Source organism: Mirounga angustirostris, unplaced genomic scaffold (genome assembly GCF_029215605.1).
Source record: "Mirounga angustirostris isolate CCGP_5_RB_7025 unplaced genomic scaffold, mMirAng1.0.hap1 SCAF_4, whole genome shotgun sequence".
Classification (NCBI taxonomy): Eukaryota; Metazoa; Chordata; class Mammalia; order Carnivora; family Phocidae; genus Mirounga; species Mirounga angustirostris.
Window position 1 is genome coordinate 110,813,409 of NW_026991712.1, and position 23,261 is coordinate 110,836,669.

A 23,261-nucleotide genomic window follows, 5' to 3' on the forward strand; every position below is an offset into this window, starting at 1 on the left:
GGGTTGAAATCAACACACCCGCCACAGTCCAGAGACACAGCCAGCTTCCAGGAGAAACGCTGGGAGAGCAGGTTCTGAGTGAGTCGCTTTTCTTGTGAGTGGAACCAGTGTGCTCCTTGGAGAGGCTGAAGAATACGTGAGCCAAAGCCTTGGAAAATTGACACACAAGCCAGCAATTCAACAGGTCTTGGCTGCACACAGACCCAGCCTCCACGAAGGAGGCGAGCACCAAGGGTTGGCACGGAGAGCGCAGCACAGATGTTGCTTGGCGTGGTTTCCTGTTGCGCCCACCTGCCCCAATCGCCTGCACCCTCCTCCACCCCAGGTCTGTGCCAGCCGCCTTCCCATTCTCTCTCTACTCACTCGCCATGTCTCCACTGGGTGTCTGCGCGGGCCCCACGGATGCCTCCCTCCCCTCCAACTCCTCTCTCAGAAAGAATCTTTGAAAAAAATCTATGTATGGTTTCCCTGCCCCATGCAGCCCTGTGTGCTTCATGTGCGATAACTTCAAGAATATGATTCTCCAAGATTTCACTTCTCTGGAAAAAGAGAGCATATTGCGCTAAAGAAGGTAACTGAGGTCTCATCAGGGCTCCTCATCATGCTCCCTAGCACTTGGGAAACAGAGTTCACCATTCGATCTTCTACTCGCAGCAGAGAACAGATGTCTCCCCAGCCCCCTTCGCTAAAAACCTAGAGCGCCGTATCCCAGGAACAGATTAAAGGAGTAGCTGGAAGCATACCCGAGCTGAGGATTTACAGATGTTCAATAAAACCTGCAAACAGCCCACCAAAATCCCTGCACAGAGCTGGAAAGGGCACGCGTCCAGCTCGGTTGGAAATGGGTCCACAGTGAGGGAAGGAAACGAGAATCATAGCTGTTCCAGATATGCGTGTCACAAAGGATGCTGAGGCGCTCAAGCGCATCCTTCAAGAATAGCAACTTTCCAATCCATCACAGTCTGTTTCTGAACTTCAGAATTCTCACTGCGCCATTAAAAATGTTCAGTTTTGTCAGAGGGTATAACAGATCTCTTTCTGCCAAGGAGCGGGAAGAGGCACAAGCCGGGGTGAGCTTGGTGTGAGGCAGAGAACACAAATACCGTGAGAAGTCGCCGGGGAGCCGATCGCAGGGCTCGGCACCAAACAGGCATCCCCGTCTTATTATCCTTCTCCTGATTGCCCTATTTGGACACATTTGTAAAAAGCATCACTCGCTCCCGCGCCTTTATTCCCCAAATACAGCAGATGGCTTCAGTGCAGTGTTTCAAATCAGATGTTAGGCAGAGACCAAGCCGGAGCCCAGAGCATCTGGGTTTTCAAGAACGCAGAGCGCAGAGCATGTGAGAGGACTCAGAGAGCACAGAGGAGAGAGATTGCTCAGGGTATTTACCAGGCCATTTTAGCCAGCAGGAGAATAAGCCCCGAGCCGTGGGATTCTTCTTTCTTTAACTTTAGTGGGAAGGAAAGGTGTGGGCTCACAGAGCACAGTAAGTGGATTATTTCAGGAGGGAGAAATTTTAGGTAAATTCCTTTCTTCAACACACACACACACACACACACACAGAAAATGATCTCAAAATCTTCCTATCTGAATTATTTTAAAGAAGGTATTAAAAAGAGACATAAGTGAGGATCAAATGGAAAAAAAAAAAGGAATAATTCAGCACAATGCAATGTTCACGTGTTTCAAAAACCTAAATGGGTTGGGTTCAAAAGGACATGCTACTGTTTCTGAAAATTATACTTTGTCTTTTTAAAAGATTGTCAGGTACAGAGTTAGTGAAGACACACGGTGTAGAAATTACTTGTTTCTGTCGGTATCTGAAGGAAGAGTGAGGAATCGGAGTGATTTCGTAGTGTCCAGTCGGATATTCGTCAGCCTTGTCACACTGCCAACCTGTTAGTCACAATGCCGCTCTGTGAGATCTTAGGCAAGCTACCGCATCTCTTCGGTGACCCCAGTTTGCTGACTTGTAAAATGAGAGGGGAGGCCCCAACTTGTGCTGATATTCTATGAATACATGAAAACCCACCTACTTAACTAACACATGTACTTAGTACAATATCTTGCACATAAGTGCTGAGGAAGTGATGGTTCTCATTATGGATAACAATATAAACTTCCCATGTCTGTTGCTATTGTATCAATGTTCTTTAAACACCAGCTGCCTTAACTTAGAAAAGCAAAGACTGGGCAGCTCAGACCTAGACCGTGACCTGGTTAGGCTGGTGGGAAAATGGGGAAAGCGGGTACTCACATCCGTACCTTACTTCTAGGAAGTAGAGTGAGCGACCCATTATCACATCCTCTTCTGGCAGCATTTTCTGATCTCACCAAAGATTTCTCTTAGGGATTGTTTAGGATAGGAATATGGGCCCCAAGCCTTTTCTTCTTCCCATTTCTGAACTTTTTCTAATCTACCTAAAGATATGCTCTTCTTGGTCCTTAAAGCTATTTTAAAATAATATACATTTGTGTGTTCCCCATTTGGAAAAGTAATGGCTAGTTGAAAAGGTCTAAGAATAAACCAATGAAATTCTAACATAAAGCTCGAGCACATAGGGTTCCACACTTAGCAACTCTTTCTATGTTTCCCTTAGTGAATGGTATCCATTTCGCTGAGTGTCCATGCAAGCCAGGATAATGAGAACTGTCCTGTAGACTTTTCTTTTGCCACTTTCACTTTCTCCTTCTCCCTATTCTTCCTCATACCTTAACCAATAGTTAGTTATATAATGCCTTGTCCATCATATATATTTGATGAATATTTGTTGAAACAACACCACTAATACCTAAAAGTTAAAAAGGCCTCTGTGTGTCAGACAGTCTTCTAAACGTCTTACAGGTATTCACTCATGTAATTTTCACAATTCCATCATCCCCATATAATAGATGGGGAAACTGAGTCACAGATGGCTTAAGTGTCTTGCTCAGAGTCCACGTGCTCAGCCACTGTTCTTTACTGTCTCTTTCCATCTTGACACATTTAGGTTTAATCCTGCCACCAGAGTCAAGTTGAGTAAAACAGTATATTGCTGTGCTTAGCTACTGTTTTTCTCTAGTTTGTCCTACAGATATTATTTTTTAAGTTTGTCTCACCTTCCCAACTGAGTAGGTGCAGCCTGGAGCTCTAGAAGGGCACAGATGTCAGTGCAGAGAAACAGGGTGGCTCCATCACCCCTCCCTGGCAGCCTCACAGCAGCCCAGTTTCTCATGTGCACACAAGTCAGCAGGATGGGAAGCAGCAGGAGAGAAGCATCAAAGGTAAACTGGGAGCAGCCTAAGAAGGGAAGGGAATACAGACTTGATTCAGTAACCGATTATGAAGAATTGGAAGTCCACAGCAGGGTGTGAGGTGACCCAAGCTATGTGTTAGGAAGGTCAATTTGATAGCAGTGCAAGGGACAGAGTGGCATGGGGACAGACTGGAAGCAGGGATATCACCTTGTCAGCTCATCCCTGAGCCACCTCTGCTGAGCCATCATGAGGGCTTCAAGCTGTGTGGTACAAATGGGAATGTACAGATCAAGCTGAGAGATACCTTGGAGGTAAAATTGGCCTCTGTGCCTCATTAGACAGAGGGGGCAAGGGAGAGGACACAAACATATTTTCAGAGAACAGGAGAAAGGTAGTATCAGTGGATTGCAGTGGTGAACAAGATAGCCATGGGCCTTGCCTTCCTGCAGCTTATAGTCCAGTGGAGACACACACTGGCTAAATAAGGTAAAAAATTATGTCAGGGGCGCCTGGGTGGCTCAGTCGTTAAGCGTCTGCCTTCAGCTCAGGTCATGATCCCAGGGTCCTGGGATTGAGCCCCGCATCAGGCTCCCTGCTCCGCGGGAAGCCTGCTTCTGCCTCTCCCGCTCCCCCTGTTTGTGTTCCTGCACTCGCTATCTCTCTCTCTCTGTCAAATAAATAAATAAAATCTTTAAAAAAAAATTAAAAAATAAAAATAAATAATTATGTCAAGTTCTAGAAGAAATATCAATAGATAGAATATGAGGTGGCAAGGAAGAAAAGAGGTCTACTCAGAGGTAGGAAAATAAGCAGTGAAGTCTTGTGTCATAGAATCCAAGGAAGTGGCAAATCTCAGTACGAAAGAGATGGTAACCAATATCAGACATTAGGAGGTTATATGAGTTAGCACTAGATGGCCATTAATGGCTTTGGAAAGCAGAATCTGTAGAGTGTATGGGATAGAAAATTGTGCTCAGTCAGTTCGAGAGTGCCCGAGGCATGAGAAAGTAAGGAAAATCAACCCATACCATGCTTTGTGGAAGTCTGGCAGAGAAGGAAAGAAATGGGGGTAGCTGGAAAAGGAAGCAGGTTTGAGAGATTTTCCTAAGATGAGGGCAAGTTTAAGTGCTTCGTGGCTTAAATTCAGAAGAGGAAAGGGCACAGAGGAAAGAGAAGAGAGGATTAAGAGGAGAGTTGCACACATGAGCCTTGAAGAGAAAAGTAAGAATGCTTTTCCCAGCAGACAGTGTATTGTCAGGGGGCTAGAAAGGTATAAGAACTAGGTGCTTTTATCTAAATATTGAATGAGGTCAGGAAGCAGCCCTAGGAAACGTTTGCCCCTCCAGGTGGGCTGCATCTGAGAGACATCACCACTGTCTTACGAAGAGAGAGCTGCATACCAGGAGAGAATCCTGAAATAGTCTGTTATTACAAATTCAATACACAAACAGCATTTGCAAAGTCACACCAGCATTTATCTCAAGAAATCAATAAGAAGTATTAAGTGGCTCTGATTTTCCTTTTACCATCAGAAACAGGAAAAATCTAGTAAGCTGTTTGGATAGACATTACTTAAATCAATTACCTGCAAATAATTAAATTTATTTTCAAGTACAACAAAATAGGAAAATCATTTCAATTGCCTCTTTTAGATGGATGTATTTCCACAGTGGGCAATGCATAAGCAGGAAGGAAAGAAAAAAGAAGGCAATAACATTTACTGAGGACCTACTAGGTGCCAAGTGTCCTGGATTAGATACAAGATGTCTGTCCTCACTTAATCCTAATACCCTATAAGGTAGACATTGTCACCTTCTTATAGAAGAAACTGAGGCTCAAACATAGTTAAAGAGCTGTTCTCCTGAACGATTATCTTTTAATTTAACTACCCTAGGTTGTTGATGTCTAGAAACTGGCTTGGTACCAACCTCTAGACCACTGTGTTTGGTGCCCTGCCAGCATGGTAGCCCCGGGGCACTCAACGATCCCACCCTTAGGATTTATCATCAAAAGGACCTTAGGAACTCATCATTTCACCCATGACCATTTGTAGTGTACATGGTCTCAGACATCTTTCTTGCCCACAGTCTTCTCTCTGGCAATTGCCTTGCTGAAGGGGCAGGTCCAGGTAGTTTTACTCAACACCTCTGCCCTTTGATCACAGCTCAGGGGATATCCCAGAATGGAACATTTCATCCAAGGCCACATGCTGGTCAGTTATTTTCTAACAAGAATCCAACTAAGACTCTGAAAATGCATCAAGTTGTGATGGGCTCTGGAACTAAGAACCATGTAGGCATGAGGTTGGAGTTCATGCCAAACCAAAGCCATGAGTAAGTTCTACTATGGGCCATGAGAGCAGCAAGTATGAATAGAGAGAAGGTGATCTGAGGAGAAGAGAATGGGAAAGAAACATAGAGAATGGGGGTAAGAAAGCATATAGACCTGGGGAAAGAGAGATTATCTCCATTCCTGACTCCTGTCTATTTGAGGCTTGCCTATACTTAATCTTGGGCCCTTTTTGCCCATGACATTGTCTAATGTAGCTTTATGATAAACCCTACTTTTTAAATTTGTAAGTAAAATTATTAACCAAAAAAATTGCTCATTTAACATAAAATATTGCATTAACAGTATAGTAACATTAGCTAACATTTAAGGCTGCACATCCAAAGTGCCGTCCATTAATTCATTTGATCCACATAGCAAAGTGTTAATTCTATTCTCATCTTACAGGTAAAGAAATAGTAATGCAGAAGAGTGAACTCCATTGCAAACTCATTGCCTAGCACAAGTGGGAGCCTACTTCTACCCCCAAATAAACTCTACTCTGCCTGTGTTTCAACTCAAAGTTAATTCAGGTCTTAAATCCAAGAGGGTTTTCTAGCTAGCTTAATTGGTGGAATGGGAGTAATTCATTTCTTTTTCAACTGCAGAAACAAGTTGAAAATAGCTACAGAAAACAAAATTTATTCCTGAACCAAAAATTAAAACTTAATAATGCACAAGCAAATTGCATTGAGCTTCTATCACATTTTGCCCTTGCTGAACATTTTTGGCTTCAACAGCTGCTCCATGAAATGTAACTGTCACTACAATGAATAAATAAGCAACTATTGCTGAGATACAGCTGCCCCTTCTAACAACGTTAGGGTAAAGCCTTTAGTGGCACCACAGGCCGGAAGAGGGCCGCATTCTCGCTGAATATGGATGGGATTTCATGGGGTCTACAGCAATCCCCTGAGATTATAGTGTATATAGAAGCGCAAATGAGCTTCAGAGTGGACATGTACTATTTGGCCTGCCCGGCAGATTTTCCTTCTTCTCGGGATTTTTCCAAACCTAACTCCATTTTAACTACATGATTCTTACGGGAGAGCTACCATTTTTCTCCATGAGCCTGCCTATCTGGCCACAGCCAATTGGTCCAAGCCAGGCCAACCAGAGCCTTCCCTTGGGATTTTGCACACTGAAACGAAGAAAGAGAATCAGTGTCTAGGAATGGAAGATTTAAAACATAAAACTCAGGAGCTATCAGCAGGCCATGTTTTCTACCCCACAGAAGGCAGCCTGCTGAGAGAGAATGAAGCCAACATTCAGAGACAAAAGAAGAATGCTGAAAGCACTTGAATCCCTGGTTCTAGTAGTTTCTGGGTCTAGCTGTATCACTGTTTCATTGCTCAATCCCTTCTTGGATTATAGAGGCCAGTAAATTCCCCTTTTATCTAAATTGGCTTGATGTAAGTTTCTGTTGTTTGTATAAGAGTCCTAATACAATCTTATCATTTGTTCTCAATTCTTTGGCCATTTGTAAGGGAGGACACACTCTCTTTTGCACAAAAACTTGAGTAGCCTCAGTATGTTCCTTTCCTTCCCATTGTCCTTCCTCTGACCAATATTCCCCCGCTACCAAGATTAGCTTCCCAATTCCATGATTTTTACAAGTGTCTTAGAATCAGAGCCACCACACTGCAGAAGCTCAGGAGTGCCATTTGCAAATGTGAATCACATCCTCTGGAGTTGCACAATACATAGTCATATTCAGCAGCCCTGCTGATACCCAGTATGGATTTAATGCTGAAGAGAGCATGACTGGCTTGTTTACTTAGCAATGTTAGCATACAGTTTATGAAGGGCAAAGTGGCGAACGTGGTCTCCAAACAAACCAATGTGGTGTAAAAGAACAAAAAGTTATAGGGGTGCCTGGGTGGCTCAGTGGGTTAAGCAGCTGCCTTTGGCTCAGGTCATGATCTCAGGGTCCTGGGATCGAGCCCCGCGTTGGGCTCCCTGCTCATCATGGAGTCTGTTTCAGATTCTCTCTCTCCCTCTACTCTTACCCCTGCTCATGCTCTCTCTCTCTCTCTTTCTCTAAAATAAATAAATCTTTAAAATATATATGTAGATTTACTAACCCAGTACGACGGGCCAGCCATCTTATTATGGGCCAGTCATCACATTAGCAAAACAGTGCTGGCAAGGCCTGTGGGAGGATGAGGGGCGTTGAAGGTTGGCAAAAGCCATGAGCAGAGAAAAGTTTCATGGGTCATTCAATTTCTTATCCTCATGGTCAGTAGTAGAGGTGAAAAGAGAATCTTAGTCTTCATTCAGTGATTCTGCTTATTGGGAGTAGTCTATATAACATTCTAGTCATATCCCAATGCCAGGGGCCCCTCTAATCACACTGCATGTACCACACCAGCTCAGTCTATCCAGATGGAAGGGAAATGGGCACCAGAACTTCCACCATCACCGATATCCTATGAAGGAGTCTTTTGTGTTTTGCAAACCTCGGATTACACTTCAATAAAAGGGCACTGCTGAAGTCCATCATGCCACGAGTCATGGCTGGCCCTTCCCAGGAAGGGCTTGGAAGAGGCTTTTACTCCAGCCCTTGCCTTTGTCAGAACTTGCTCAAGAATCAGGGTAGACTAAACAATGTGGACACAACGAATAGGTTAAACTTCATGAAGCAAAGAAAGGACTAGCAGGGGCAGGGTTCTACATTCAACACAGGGGAATGCACATTCTAAAGGCCTTTTTTTAAAAAAGAAAGGCTTCTTTCTTTCCTTAGCACCCTATTCCAGGTAGTTCAATGGTTCTCACATTTAGGGAGCAAAAAATTTCTATAGCCTTGCTACTCAAGTTATAGCCAGACCAGTTGCACCTGAGAGCTGGTCAGAAATGCAGGATTTCAGCTCTACCCCAACCCTACTGAATCAGCATCTGCATTGTAACATGATACCCATGTGATTCATGTGCACATTACAGTTTAAGACACCCAACTTGAGGTATTTATTTAAGATGCAAATTTCTAGGCATTGCATCTAAAGATTCTGATTCTGCAGGTCTGAGGATGGACTCAGGGAGAGATATTTTACCAAGCATCTCTGGTCATTTTTATTCTGGAGTTTCCTGGACCACACTTAGCAAAATATCCCATATCCCAAATTTCCCTCAACACTGGTAAAAACAATTTCTTATTCTTCTGCATATTTGAAAGAGTAAGGAAAAGAAACATAGAAAGGAATAGTTTCATTCTTTCATAGGAAGCCAACGGTCAGAGAAAAACAAACTATCAATGTCTATTTCTGCCTCTCTACCATGGCATATGTCCTCCTTCTGAGCTGAACAAGCAATAGAAAGAGCAGACAGGAAGACCAAGAAATAAGGAGCCAGAAGAGTGGGAAAACAGAAGAGAGGTGGAGAACACAGGAGAGCGAAGGGAAACAAAATGCATCATTGCCACAAGATCCATATTACGACTGTCATTAAAAATTAGAATTCCACAAAAACTAATGATGTAATATATATGGTGATTAACATAACATAATTAAATTTAAAAGAAAATTAGAATTCCAGGGGCACCTGGGTGGCTCAGTCTGTTAAAGCGTCTGCCTTCGGCTCAGGTCATGATCCCCAGAGTCCTGCTCAGGGAGCCTGCTTCTTCCTCTCCTGGTCCCCCTGCTTGTGGTCTCTCTCTCTGGCTCTCTCTCTCTCAAATAAATAAATAAAATCTTTTAAAAAAAAATTAGAATTCCAGTAATATGAAATAAGCAGGACCTGTTTGAAGCAACCTTAAAATACTCCTGAGAGACTTTAAAGAAGATTTGAATAAATAGAAAGTATATAATATTCTTGGATAGGAAAAGAGTATTCAACATATCAGTTCTCCTTTAATTAATCTAGAAATATTTTTTCAAGTTGATAAAATGATACAGAGGTTCATGTGCAAAAATAAACATATGAGAACAGTCAGAAGAGAATGAGGAGTTATAGCTTTATCAGATATGAAAATATATTGTAAAGTTATGCTAAGTAGAAAGTTTGCCATTGACACTAGTATAATCAGACCTAATAAACATAGATATTTGGTATATTATAAGGTAAATAATAGTGTACTAAATAGTATATTTATTGGATAAATTGAATAAATAAATATCATGTAAATATTTAATAGTATTGAACCAGATGAATAACCAACTGTAAAATTAAACCGCTGCTTATACAAAAATAAATTGCAGATGGAGCAAAAACTCAAATATATAAATAAGAAAGCACAAAAATATTAAGATAATACCTACATGAATAATCTTTTTTTATTATTATTCAAGAAAAGGAAGACCATCCCCTAAACATGAAATAAAACCCAGTAGCCATAAAATGTTGCAAAAATTTGAATGCATAAATTCTAAAAAGTTCTTTTTGACAAAAGCTAAAATAAAAACTTTAAACTTGGAAAAACATTGTAACACATATAATAGACTAATTCTATGAAAAAGAAAATAATCCAACAGAAGACTTGAGAAATGACATGTCAACAACTTATATTAAAAGAAATATAAATGGTCAGTAAATATATGAAAAGATGTTCAATATCACTAATAATTAATAAATGCAAATTAAAACAAAAATGAGATACCATATTTTACAGATTAACAATGATTTTAATAGTTTTATAATACTTTTTCTTGAATCTCATACATTGTTGGCACAAAGATTACAAATGAGTACAAACTTTTTGGGGGCCACTATGGCAATATTAATCCAAGTTAGAAATGCTCTACTCAGGGCACCTGGGTGGCTCAGTCGTTAAGCGTCTGCCTTTAGCTCAGGTCATGATCCCAGGGTCCTGGGATAGAGCCCCATATTGGGCTCCCTGCTCGGCGGGAAGCCTGCTTCTCCCTCTCCCACTCCCCCCGCTTGTGTTCCCTCTCTCGCTGTGTCTCTCTCTGTCAAATAAATAAATAAAATCTTAAAAAAAAAAAAACGCTCTACTCTTTCACTGATGAATTTCACCTATAGGGATTTATCCTACAAAAATAGTTGGTATGTGTAAAGGTACCTGTAGAAGGGATCTGTAATAGCAAAAAACTGAAAACAACCTTCAATAGAGAATCTGATAAATGCATTATAGCACATCTATACCATAGACTATTATGCAAATGTGAGAAGGAACAAGGTGTAAAAAGATGACTAAGAAATATTAAATGGTCAGGGGCCGCTCATTTCAGAGCAGGATATATAGTATAATCCTGATTAAAGGCATGACATCTGAAAATACACTGCCTAATTTGCAACCAGATTTCCAACTAATGAACTATATGACCTTAAGTGAAATACTCAACCACTCTGTACCTCACTTTCCACATACTTAAAATAGGAATAACACTATGTACTTTATAGGGTTGTTGTGAAGACTGAAACAGGCATGGGGGCGTCTGGGTGGCTCAGTCGTTAAGAGTCTGCCTTCAGCTCAGGTCACAATCCCAGGGTGCTGGGATCGAGCCCCACATTGGGCTTCCTGCTCAGCAGGAAGCCTGCTTCTCCCTCTTCTACTCCCCCTGCTTGTGTTCCCTCTCTCACTGTATCTCTCTCTGTCAAATAAATAAATAAAATCTTTAAAAAAAAAAAAAGAAAGAAAGAAATAGGCATGTGAATTGCTTAGCACAATCCTGAACATATAGTTAGCACTTTGCCCAAGAAACTATTCACAGTGGTTCTCTCTGGGAAGTGGGGCTGGGCTTGGAGTTTACACGGGATTTTATTTTATACTTTTCTATACTGTTTGATTTTCTTCAACTTAAACATATTACTTTTACAATAAAATACTCTCAATGTAAATTTCAAGTTAAAGAATCATATCAGAAATTGATTTTAAAAGACTATTCCATGAGTACTTCAATATTTGTCATATTCTCAAATTAAATTCCCCTCAGAATAAATGTCTATACTCTTTCCTCAAATAATAAAACCAAAGAGCAGTTCTCTAGCATCTGTAAATCTCACACTACCCATCCAGACAGGAGGGCTGAATTTGCTTGGTGAAGGATAACAGCAGTGAGTCACAAGGCTTAAGTTGACTTATTTGTTGTTATAATAAACCATTATTCATTCATTCTCCAAAGTATATAAGACAGACTGACCTTGGCAGCATTTTTTAGGAGTGAGAAGACTATAAGCCAAATATCTAATCATCAGAATCAAAATCTGATTTCTGGATCATCAGAAAAATCGGCCTCTTCTGCTGCCAAATGATCCTCCTGCTGACCACATTTTCAGTCAATCAGAATATAATCCTATCACGGGCAGTGAGCGAGCATGAGGATTGCATTTTGTTTCATAGCTGTTCTAAACATGATTACTGCTTTCATCACATAGCCATATCATCAAGTCAATAAGGATTTTCTATACTGACTTTTCATGTTGCATAGACTGTATAGAGGAACCTGGGTAATTCCAATTTGCTGCACAAAACCCAGCTCTGCAGAGAATAGATTAGTACCTGTTCACCTTGGCTTGTTCAGGATAAACCATGGTACTACTCACCAATCCATTAGTACATTTCTCTTATTCCAAATATATGAAAAACTCACCAACCCTAAGTCGTCTTCAAATTAGGTTCCTCTTTTAAAAAATAGAATTTTAAGACGCTTCTCTTACTCAAGCCATGGATGCTGTGAAAATCGTACCATTGCATTCCATTCTTTGCACATCCCTACATTTAAAAAAAAAAAAATCATACAACGGTCTCCCCTTTTGTAACCCAGAGTTGCTGGACACAATAATGACTAGCCCAGCAGGATTTTATGGTGAGAAACCAACAGCATTCAACTATCAAAATATTCTTCCAGCCTCAAATGTAAACTAAGTCCCAACAGGACATGGAATCACATCTTTCTGTCCAAAGCTCCAAGGCCCAAGAGCTGGCTATGAAGAAATGAACCAACAGTGCAGGAAAATATTTCCTTGAAAAGTCCTGTGGCAGGGCACCTGGGTGGCTCAGTCGGTGAAGCTTCTGCCTTTGGCTGAGGTCCTGATCCCAGGATCCTGGGATCGAGCCCCGCATCGGGCCCCTTGCTCTGCAGGGAGCCTGCTTCTCCCTTGGCCTCTACTGTTCCCCCTGCCTGTGCTCTCTCTCTCTCTGACAAATAAATAAAAATCTTGAGGGTGCCTGGGTGGCTCAGTCGTTAAGCATCTGCCTTCGGCTCAGGTCATGATCTCAGGGTCCTGGGTTTGAGTCCCGCATTGCGCTCCCTGCTCAGCAGGAAGCGTGCTTCTCCCTCTGTCTGCCGCTCCCCCTGCTTGTGCTCTCTCTGACAAATAAATAAATGAAATCTTTAAAAGAAAGAAAAAGAAAAAGAAAAACTCTCTGTCATTTATGAAATTATGGTATCTTGGTTCTCCTACTAAACACAGGTATCTCCTTCTTGGTCTCATTTGCAATTCATCATCCTCTGCTTCCCTCTAAACCCTGGCATGTCCCATACTGGGTGCAGACTCTCCTTTCTATCTTTCTTTTCTCCCTTGGGATCTCATCCAGTCCTGTATCTCCAAATACCATCCATATACTGATGCCTTCCAAGGGAGATCTCTGGGACAAGTATCTCCCTTAATCTCTAGGCAGCTATCCAAAGGCCTAGATGACCTTTCCACATCAATGCCTAATAGAGATCTCAAACTTAATGTGTCTAAGCTCCAATTTTGTCCCCCAAACTTGCTCCTCTTCCAGGCTTCCTTGTTTCAGAAATGGCATTATCATGAACCCAGTTTCTAAGCCAAAACCTACAATTCATCCTTAACCTCTTTCTCTCATCACCTCTTATATCAAATTATCAAATCCAACAATCTAATCCCATAGAATATCTCAAATGTATCCATTTATCTCCATTACCATTCCCTCTACCCTAGCCCAAGACACATTTATCTCTCACCTGACCTTACACAATAGCCTCCTAACTGTTCTCTCTGGCTACCAAGGAAATCTTTTAAAATATTAATCAGATCATGCTCCTCCCTTGTCTGAAATTTTCCCATGGTTCTCTATCCTTCTTAGAGCAATATCCAAACTTCTTACACTGCCTTCAATGCCCTGCATGATCTGGCCCCTGACTTGAATGAGCTTATCTCTCTCACTCATTACAATCCAGTCATGCTGGCTCTTTTTCTAGTCCTTGAATACACTGAGCTTTATCTCACTTCAAATGTTGCACAATGTATTCTACCTAGAATTTTCTTTCTCTGAATCTTCCCATGTCTGGTTTCTCTGGTCATAATGGATCTTGGGTTAAGTGTCATCTACTGCAGAGTAACTCCTCTGACTACCTACCTAAAATAGCCTACCAGTCGTATCTCTTTTGGTCACTCCCTGTAACAACCTCCTACTTTCTTTCCTTCATAACATTTATAACTGAAATTAGAATTTTTTAAATTATTTGTCTATTTTCTACACCCCCATTAGAATATACACTCCATGAAAACAAGAAGCACAGCAACTCTGGATTCCTACTACACAGAAGAATATTTGGCACATAGTAAGAACCCAATAAAATGGGTGAGAAGAGTTAATAAATAATGAATAACAAAGATAGTGCAAATGTGAGCTTTGCATCCATTTATTTAACCATTCCAAATATTTATAAGGTGCTTTGTTGTGATGTTCAAGTTGGATATAAAAATAAGCGAGTGTTCCTCTGCCCCTCTTTGAGGGGCATCCCCAAAACCAAATTCATCAAAAACTACCAAAGAAAAGCCAAGGAAAATAGATAAACTAGAAGGAAAGTGTACAGATCTTTGTTTTTATGACATCAAATAATTATCTGTAGGTATTTACAGAGCTGAAAAAAAATAGGCAGGTTGAGGTTGAAGAATTAGGCAGCTTTCAAATATTGAGGATGAAAGTCAGACTGGAATAATCAAGAGATAATTATTATAGAAAATAAAATTGCTGTAGGAACAAAGTAACCCATCTGTTTAGAAACTGAGAAGGAAGAATAAGAAGGACAAACGTAATAAAATCAACAGAGATATTTTTGAGCCTGGTAATGATATACACGGCACATGTGTGAAAGAAGGAAAGGAAAGAAAAGAGGGAGAAAGAAAGGGAGAAAGAAAAGGATGGAAAATAAAAAGAAAGATGAAAGAAAGGAGAAGACAAGAGTAGCATGGAGAAGAAGACATAAGGAAAAATAATATGAATGTGCATCAATAATCAGAGATATAGAGGCTGCGGAGACCATCATGTCTGATGAATATCAAACAGAAACTGTGCCCATGAGTTGGAAGTCCCACTAGACCACAAGCTTTCCAAAGGCCTGGGCTGCAACTTACTTTGTGTTCCCAGCTCCTACTGTAGCAATTGTTAAGTTGGAAGTTTTTACTGAGGTTCTATGATATGATGGAAGATTGCAAACCGAGATAGCAGCTCACAGAAATTTCAAAGCGGTGCTGTATTAATCGGCTCAAGCTGCCATAACAAAATACCACAGACTGGGTGGCTTAAACAAGAGAAATTTATTTTCTCACAGTTCTGGAGGCTAGAGGTTCAAGATCGCGTTAGTTTCTGGTGAGACCTCTCCTCCTGTCCTGTAGATGGCCACCTTTTCACTGTGTCCTCACAAAGCCTTTCCTCTATGGACACGAGGAAAGAGCGAAAGAGTCCTGGTATCTCTTTCTCTTTTCATAAGGACACCAGTTCTGTTGGATTAGGGCCCCATCCTTATGACCTTATTTAACCTTAATTATCTCCTTAAAGGCCCTATCTCCAAATAGAGTCACCTTGGGGGTTAGGGCTTCAACATGAATTTGGGGCAGTGGAGAGGACACAATTCAGGCCACAACACATGCCAAAAACCAGTTAGATGGCTCTAAAACTCTCAAGGAGAATATCAATGCATTAAGAAAGTGGAGATGAAAAGATGTATGAGAAGGTATTCTTTAGGAAAACTCTGGAGGCAATATACTCTCTGCCTCCAAAGGTGATAGAGGGGCTGCCTAACCTCTCAGCTCAAGCCTAGTGAGAGGGGCTTTAACTCAACCATTGAAAGATGGAGGCCTTGATGTGCGTACCCTGTATTTCCAGTGTGAGGCCCAGGAGACTGGTCCTGATGCATATCTGAAGAATCTGGAAATGAGAGGCTGTGCTTATCAGCCTAAGGCGCAGGAAACAGCTGTGTTTGAGATTGTATCCCCACCAACAGCAAGGCAAAGAATACATGAGTGTCTCCCACACGGGGGGAAACAAGCTAGAGCAAGTTTAAGTGCTCCCCAAGAGGACCACCTGGGAGGGTAAAGGATGCCAATAGAGAGAGTCTTGTCTACACTGAACCCCTGGAAAACTAGGGGCTAAAGGAGATATTGGCTAGCAGAAGAAATGTGCTTCTCAAGGTTATACTTCCAGGGTCCCAGCAGAGAGGCTCCTAAAAATCCATGGAAACCAGTGCAAGGGACTCAGCTTGGAATGGTTGAGCCAGAAAATGAGCCCAGAAAATGCAAGACTATCTTATGATAGTACCAGTCAAGTAAGAACTTTCCATTCTCAGTTGTCCCACCTGCCCCTTTGTGCTCCAAGAGCAAAGGGCCAGAACCTGAACTAGCAACCTGGGAAAGGAAAAAAAGACAAAAGAAAAAGAAGGAAGTATACTGTAGCTCTTAACGAGGCAGTCACTAACCACCAGAAGCTGGGGCAAAGGAGAATGTTTAATTCAAAACTGAGTTAGGTTTTATATTGGACCAAGCATTCTAGTTATGGAACTAAGATTACAAAAGTCATGGAGTTTGCCAGTTTTTATTAGCAGGAAAACAACATCCATATCTTAAAAATTTCAAGGAATAGTAGCAGGAAAACTAGAGGTGCCTACTGATTACATCTCATAAGACATGCTTGTTCGGCATATTGGTTATACTAGCATAAGATACAGGACATTCAATACACTTTTCGATCAATGTAAATAAAATCATTTTAAAATACGAGCAAACTGGGTGGGAGGATGGGTTAGCCTGGTGATGGGTATTAAAGAGGGCACGTTCTGCATGGAGCACTGGGTGTTGTGTGCAAACAATGAATCATGGAACACTACATCAAAAACTAATGATGTAATGTGTGGTGATTAACATAACAATAAAAAAGTTTAAAAATAAATAAATAAAATACTAGCAAACTCATATAGTATTTAATCTGCTTCCCTTGTCATGTACTTTCATGTTTCACTGACTGCTTACAATAGTTCCATCATTGATGTGGGCACTATTATTATCTATTTAATGAATGAAATTCATTAAAATTGAGGCAGAGAGAAGTACCCCAGAAACAGGATCTATGAATTGGGGGCTCCACTAGACACTGAGTTTCCATAAGCAGCGAGGAAGGGGGAGAGCCAGGATTCATACCCAGGCAACATGTCTCGGAGACATTCTCTTTACCTCCATCCCGTTCTGCTCTCTCAAATTATCAAACTGCTCTGTCCTCAAGGAATTTACATTCCAGAAAGGATAAACAAATAACAAACAGGTAAATACATAAATACAAGAACAATGAAAGAAATAAACGGGGTACTATGGTGGAAGGTACACCCAGGACCACTTTCAGATGTGCAGTCAGAGAAGATCTCTCTGAAAAGGTGACATTTAAGCTCAGGAAGTGTGGGAAGAAGCAAGTCAGCCAACCAAGAAGTAGATTTTAAAAAATCAAGTAAAATAGCAGATTTGCCACTGATCTTGTAAAATGTGCATTAAATGGAAAGTGAGCTGACAGAGGTTAAAATGTGATATGCTTTGTGTCATATGCTTTAAGAAATGATGTCAACATTTACTCAAGAAACTGGAAGAGCAAATCTCCATGTGAGCACACCCCTTCTCCACCTCCTGGGCAGAGCCTGGGATGGGAGATGACTTAGGCTAAGCATTTAATGAGCCCTTAGGAGGCTCCTGACAGGTCCTTGCTCTACCTGCAGCTAGCGAGCATCCACAAGACATACGTGGCTCAGGGCAGGCTCTTTTTCTATTCCTTTTGGACCAAAAGAAACACAATTTGAATGTGAGAGAAGAGAAAAAAGAAGAGGAGCTAAACTCCCATTATGCCATACAAAAAAGCAAGGGGTACCATCGTCAAAACACCCCAACAAGTTGGTGCAAACTGGGGCAGGTGGGAAAGTGTTTCTTGCTATGAGTTTCAACCATACTGTCTCTGAGAATCAATAGTTGTCCTTGGGAAGTGTGTATGTGTGCGTATCTGTCTGTCTGTCTATACGTACACACATTTCAACTGCGGGTTGTTTACTCAAGTTTGAATTTTGAGAAAAATAAAGACATATGTTTCCATCTCCACCCATGGACCAGCCTCTGAGGTGACAAGGTTGGGTGTTCAGGTCTACTCTGGATTGTCTACCCAGACTCAGAGTTCTATAGTTACAGAGCTGTGGGTGACAGCCAAGGGGTCTTTCTGGGGGCTGTTAGTCCAAACTGAGTTACTCACATTTAAGAACTAAGGATGGAGATTAAGATCCACCTCTGTGGATGGAAGATGCATAGAGAGTCACGTGGTGGAGATTAGGGAAAAGGACATGCTCTTGCTGGAAAGACTGACTTGGAAATAGTGCAAAATTAATAACGAGGGCATCAGCAGGAGAATTCCCATTTAAAGATGGGTTTTCCATGAAATATGGTATGGAAAAGTCATATATAGGCACAGCTTAAATATCTCTCCTACCTTAAAATTCCTTGTAGTTAATCAACCTTGCAACCCTATGAAACGGTCCTGCAGAAACAAGAGATGGGCAGCCAAAGGAAGTGTGGTTGGCCACATACTCGCTCTTCTGGTGTCTGTGCCGAGGGAGTTAACATCTTGTGGAGGGAGGCATGGCGGAGACACCACGAGCAGGAATTTCAGGCAGGGGAACTGCAGGAGTGGGTGGGCCTGGGGACCTGGGAGGGATGGAAGAAGTACATGATGATGGGGTGGGCAATTTGGGGGCAAGTATGAAACAACCCCTCTTCCTTCCTGTATCTTTATAAGAGGGTAAACCTATGGGAGAAGGAAAAGTGGACACTTGAGTAAACAACCCCAGACCATATTGGAAACATAAAACTATGTGCTGTCTACTTTGGCCCCCTCAGGACAATGTAGCTATTCCTTTTGTATATAGTTCTTCTCTGGTAAGAAGCCAAATATTGAAGCCCACTTCCTCCCAGGGAGACAAGAGCTCTCGGGCCTCCAGCATTGGCTGGCCACTGCCAGATCAAGGGAGCCCACCCAGGGGAGAGTGGGAAGGTTGCCTCGGAGGCTTTGCTCTTTAAATGTGCCATTTCTTTGTATCCAGGCAGGAAGGAGGCCAATAATTTATGGCTCTCCATCCTATGGTATGTTCATGCCTGTGCATGTGTGCGTGTGAGAGTGTATTTCTTCTGTTGTTTATTCTTCTCCTGTTAAGAACATGATGGACTCAGTCCAGGGACTACTGAGGGTTGTCGTGCTGACCCTGTGGCTTTTCTCTAATATACACACATTTCATTATTTGCCAATGGTGCCATAGCTACTGCTGTGACTAACAAGTTCATATTTCCCATGAATGGGCCCATCTCCCACAAAACTATGTTAACAAAGGAAAAGTAACCATTCATTAGTCCTATCAACATGATTTGAATAACCTGGAAGCTAAGCAAATTGAGACTTCCATACATTAATATTCTTTTTTCTACAAAGGATTTATATTTATGTTCTGGCATCTTGCAGATTCATTCTCAGCCTCCCTGTTTCAAATCAAACCCTGTCAAATCCTACCTAAAGCCTTACACTCCTCAGCCTCAGGGCCTATGAGTCCTACATCCTGGTGCCAAGTACTCTGGTGGCACTCAGCAAAAAACATCAGTCTTGACCATGGTTAGATTTTAATTTCATTACTTTGGACTTTAACCTGCCCTCTAATTAGACAATGAACTGAGGAAAATCTAATTACTTTTCCAATATTCCTTCACGTTGGCATTCTTGATTATTGCCATGTCACATGTGAACAACTCACAGAGACTTCCTGAACATGGATAACAATCATTCTTTTTCTAAACAAAAGCTGAAGTAATGCCCTTCATCAAAGAGTGGAAAGGTTTTGGTTTGTGTTTTGTCTGTTTTTTGTAGTCTTGCCCCTACCATGAGATTAGTCAAGTTTAGGCTACTCAAGTAGCCAAAGGCATCTGAAACATGCTAGAACTGGCCTCAGCCTGTAACAATTCTCTCTTGCTTTACAAGACAGACATATGACCTTTCCTTCAGCCAGGAGCGAGTGGGTAAATGGATTACTTGATTGACTGGGTATGACAGTGCTGTTGAGAAATGTACTTTAAATATATTTGGCAAGTTGAAAGTGGTATGGCCTATTAGGATATGATTATGTTAATTTGGGTTGTCATGCAGTAGGGAAGCAGTTCTGCTATAACGGTACGTTGTAAACAACTGCTTGGGTCCTTCAGGTGGAAATGGTCTTTTGGTGCTGAGGCCAGACCGAGGCTATAGAACCCAGGGACAACATATAAGCTCTGCTACTTACCCATCTCTTGTGACTGCTTTTATGAGGAAGGCAAGAAAAGAGACTGGGACCCCCTCTTGTTGCTTGATTGACTACCACTGGCCTTAAGGATAATGGATAAACAAGAGAAACAAGGAAATCAATGGCCTCGGTCTACGCTTTTACCCTTTGCCTCATCAGTTAAGCATTCCCTATTCAAGCTCACCACTGCCACCACAACCATTAGAGTTAAAAAGGAGGTCCTTGTGCTTTTTTGCATCAGATTTCTGGAACAGGTTTCATAAAGAGTCAAAGATACAGTATCAATAAAGATGAAGAACAAACACTATTAGCCCCACCTGGAATTTTAATGGCTGGAGCAACAACTACAACAAAAAGAACAAAATTTCTCACCAAACTTTTACAGATATTTCACAGCCCCTCTACCTCATTTTTATTAAACTATCTGATGTACTGGATTAACTTTGAGACTGTCAGATATGAGATCCCATGCATTTGAAGTCTGTGATCCACCAACAAAGATTGTAGTGAGAAGAATTCTTGTGCAGAACAGGAAAAATGTTGAGGGAGAGATACCATCCAACCTGGCAATTCAAAAATCCTTCCCCTTTTCTGCTTTTTCTACGATGTAAGGTGATTCTCTCCTGCTTTAGGGGAGGTCAAAACACAGAAAGAAAACAAGTCCAGAGGAAAGATTATCTTGGATATAAACCCTTTTTCTGGGTTACTAGATAATCAAGAGCACAAGCTGGTGCAAGACAGCTAAACATTAGTCAACTGCTCTTGTGCCTATAAATGTAGCCTCCTGTTAAGTAGCATGGAAAAATTAAACCACAAAATCCCAGCAAGACAAAGTGCAGACAATTTATAACCCAGATATTGCAGCTAGGGAGAGATCTCTGATAGTCTTACCTAAGAAGCAATTACAAATGAAAGGGCTTCTCACTAGTGGAGGATTTTTTTTAGGAGGCACGTCAGTCAGAAAGTTTTTTACCAAAAGGCAGAGAGATCTATAAACCTCTCCTTTCACCACATCACTGATAGCTGAAGCAGGCATATTTGCAAAATTGGATAAGAGTACATCTCCAGAAGCCACAAGGATCTTTGCAACAGGAAAAAAAGGGATAAATAGCTAGAGCTAAAAATACATACATAGTTGATGAAGTCTTTGTACTCTGAAGTCCTTAACCAGGGGGCAGCCTAGTGAGCATAGAGACTGTCAGTTTCAGAGCCAAATGAATAAGAATCCAAAATAGCACTTACTATTTCTAGGATTTGGGGCATGTTTTTTAACATCACTGAGCCTCAGCTTCCTCAGTTGGATAAAGAGAATAGTAGCATCTGCATCCCAGAATTATTACAGAGCCAGCACATAACAGGTGCTCAACAAATACTATGTCTCTAATCCTTTTTTGCACAACTAGAGATTAAAAATAAGAATAGCAAAATTTCACACTTTCAATATAAGGTAATGTGTGAAAAACAACAACAACAACAACAACAACAACAAGAGACAACATAACATCATTAAAAAGACAATCTGCCCTGGGAGGCAGAAGACCTGAATTCACCACCTGGCTCTCTCCATTTCTACTTCTGTGGTTCTGCTCCTCCAACTCTCTGGGCCTTCAATTTCTCATCTGAAAACCAAAGATATTGGACTAGATAGTTGACCCCTATTGTTTTATTTCACTGAAAGTTGTTACTGTTAGTAATGTCTAAGCCACTAAAGAGGTATTTACTTAAAGTCCAACACTTCTGTGTTAAAAGCAGCAATATATAGATAAACATAGAGGCAAAAACCCTCAACAAAATATTAGCAAACTGAATCCAACAATACATTAAAAAAATTATTCACTATGATCAAATGGGATTTATTCCTGGGATACAAGGGTGGTTCAATATATGCAAATCAATCAATGTGATACATCACACCAACAAGAGAAAGGATAAAAACCATATGATCATTTCAATAGATGCAGAAAAAGCATTTAACAAATCCAACATCCACTCATGATAAAAATCCTCAACAAAGTAGATTTAGAGGGACTATACCTCAACATAATAAAGGTCATTTATGAAAAACCCACAGCTAACATCATACTCAATGGGGAAAAACTGAGAGCTTTTTCCTTAAGGTTAGGAACAAGATAAGGATGTCCACTCTCATCACTTTTAGTCAATATAGTACAGAAAGTCCTAGCCACAGCAATCAGACAAGAAAAAGAAATAAAAGACATCCAAATTGGTAAGGAAGAAGTAAAACTTTCACTATTTGCAGATGACATGACACTAAATATAGAAAACCATGAAGAGTCCACCAAAAAAAAAAAAAAAAATCCTAGAACTGATAAACCAATTCAATAAGGTCACAGGATACAGAATCAATATACAGAAATATGTTCCATTTCTATACACTAATAATGAAGCAGAAAGAGAAATTAAGAAAACAATCCCATTTATAATTACACCCAAAATAGTAAAATACCTAGGAATAAACTTATCCAAGGAGGCAAAAGACCTGTACTTTGAAAATTATAAAACAGTGATGAAAGTAATTGAAGATGACATAAACAAATAGAAAGATATTCTATGCTCATGGATTGGGAGAACTAATATTATTAAAATGTCCATACTACCCAAAGCAATCTAGAGATTTAATGCAATCCTTATCAAAATACCACCAGCATTTTTCACAGGACTAGAACAAACCATCCAAAAATTTGTGTGGAACCACAAAAGACCTCAAATGGCCAAAGCAATTTTAAAAAAGAAGAACAAAACTGGTGGTATCACAATCCCAGATTTCAAGATATACAACAAAGCTGTAGTAATCAGAACAGTACGGTACTGGCCCAAAAATAAACACATAGATCGATGGAATCAAATAGAGAACCCAGAAATAAACCCATGCTTATATGGTCAATTAATCTTTGACAAAGGAGGCAAGAATATGAAATGGGAAAAAGACAATCTCTTCAACAAATGGTGTTGGGAAAACTGGTCAGCTATATGCAAAAGAATGAAACTGAACCATTTTTTTACACCTTACACAAAAATAAGCTAAAAATGGATTAAAGACCTAAATGTAAGACCTGAAACCATAAAGATCTCAGAAAAAAGCATAGGCAATAATTTCTCTGACATCAGCTATAGCAACATGTTTCTAGATATGTCCCCTAAGGCAAAGAACACAAAAGCAAAACTAAACTATTAGAACTACATTA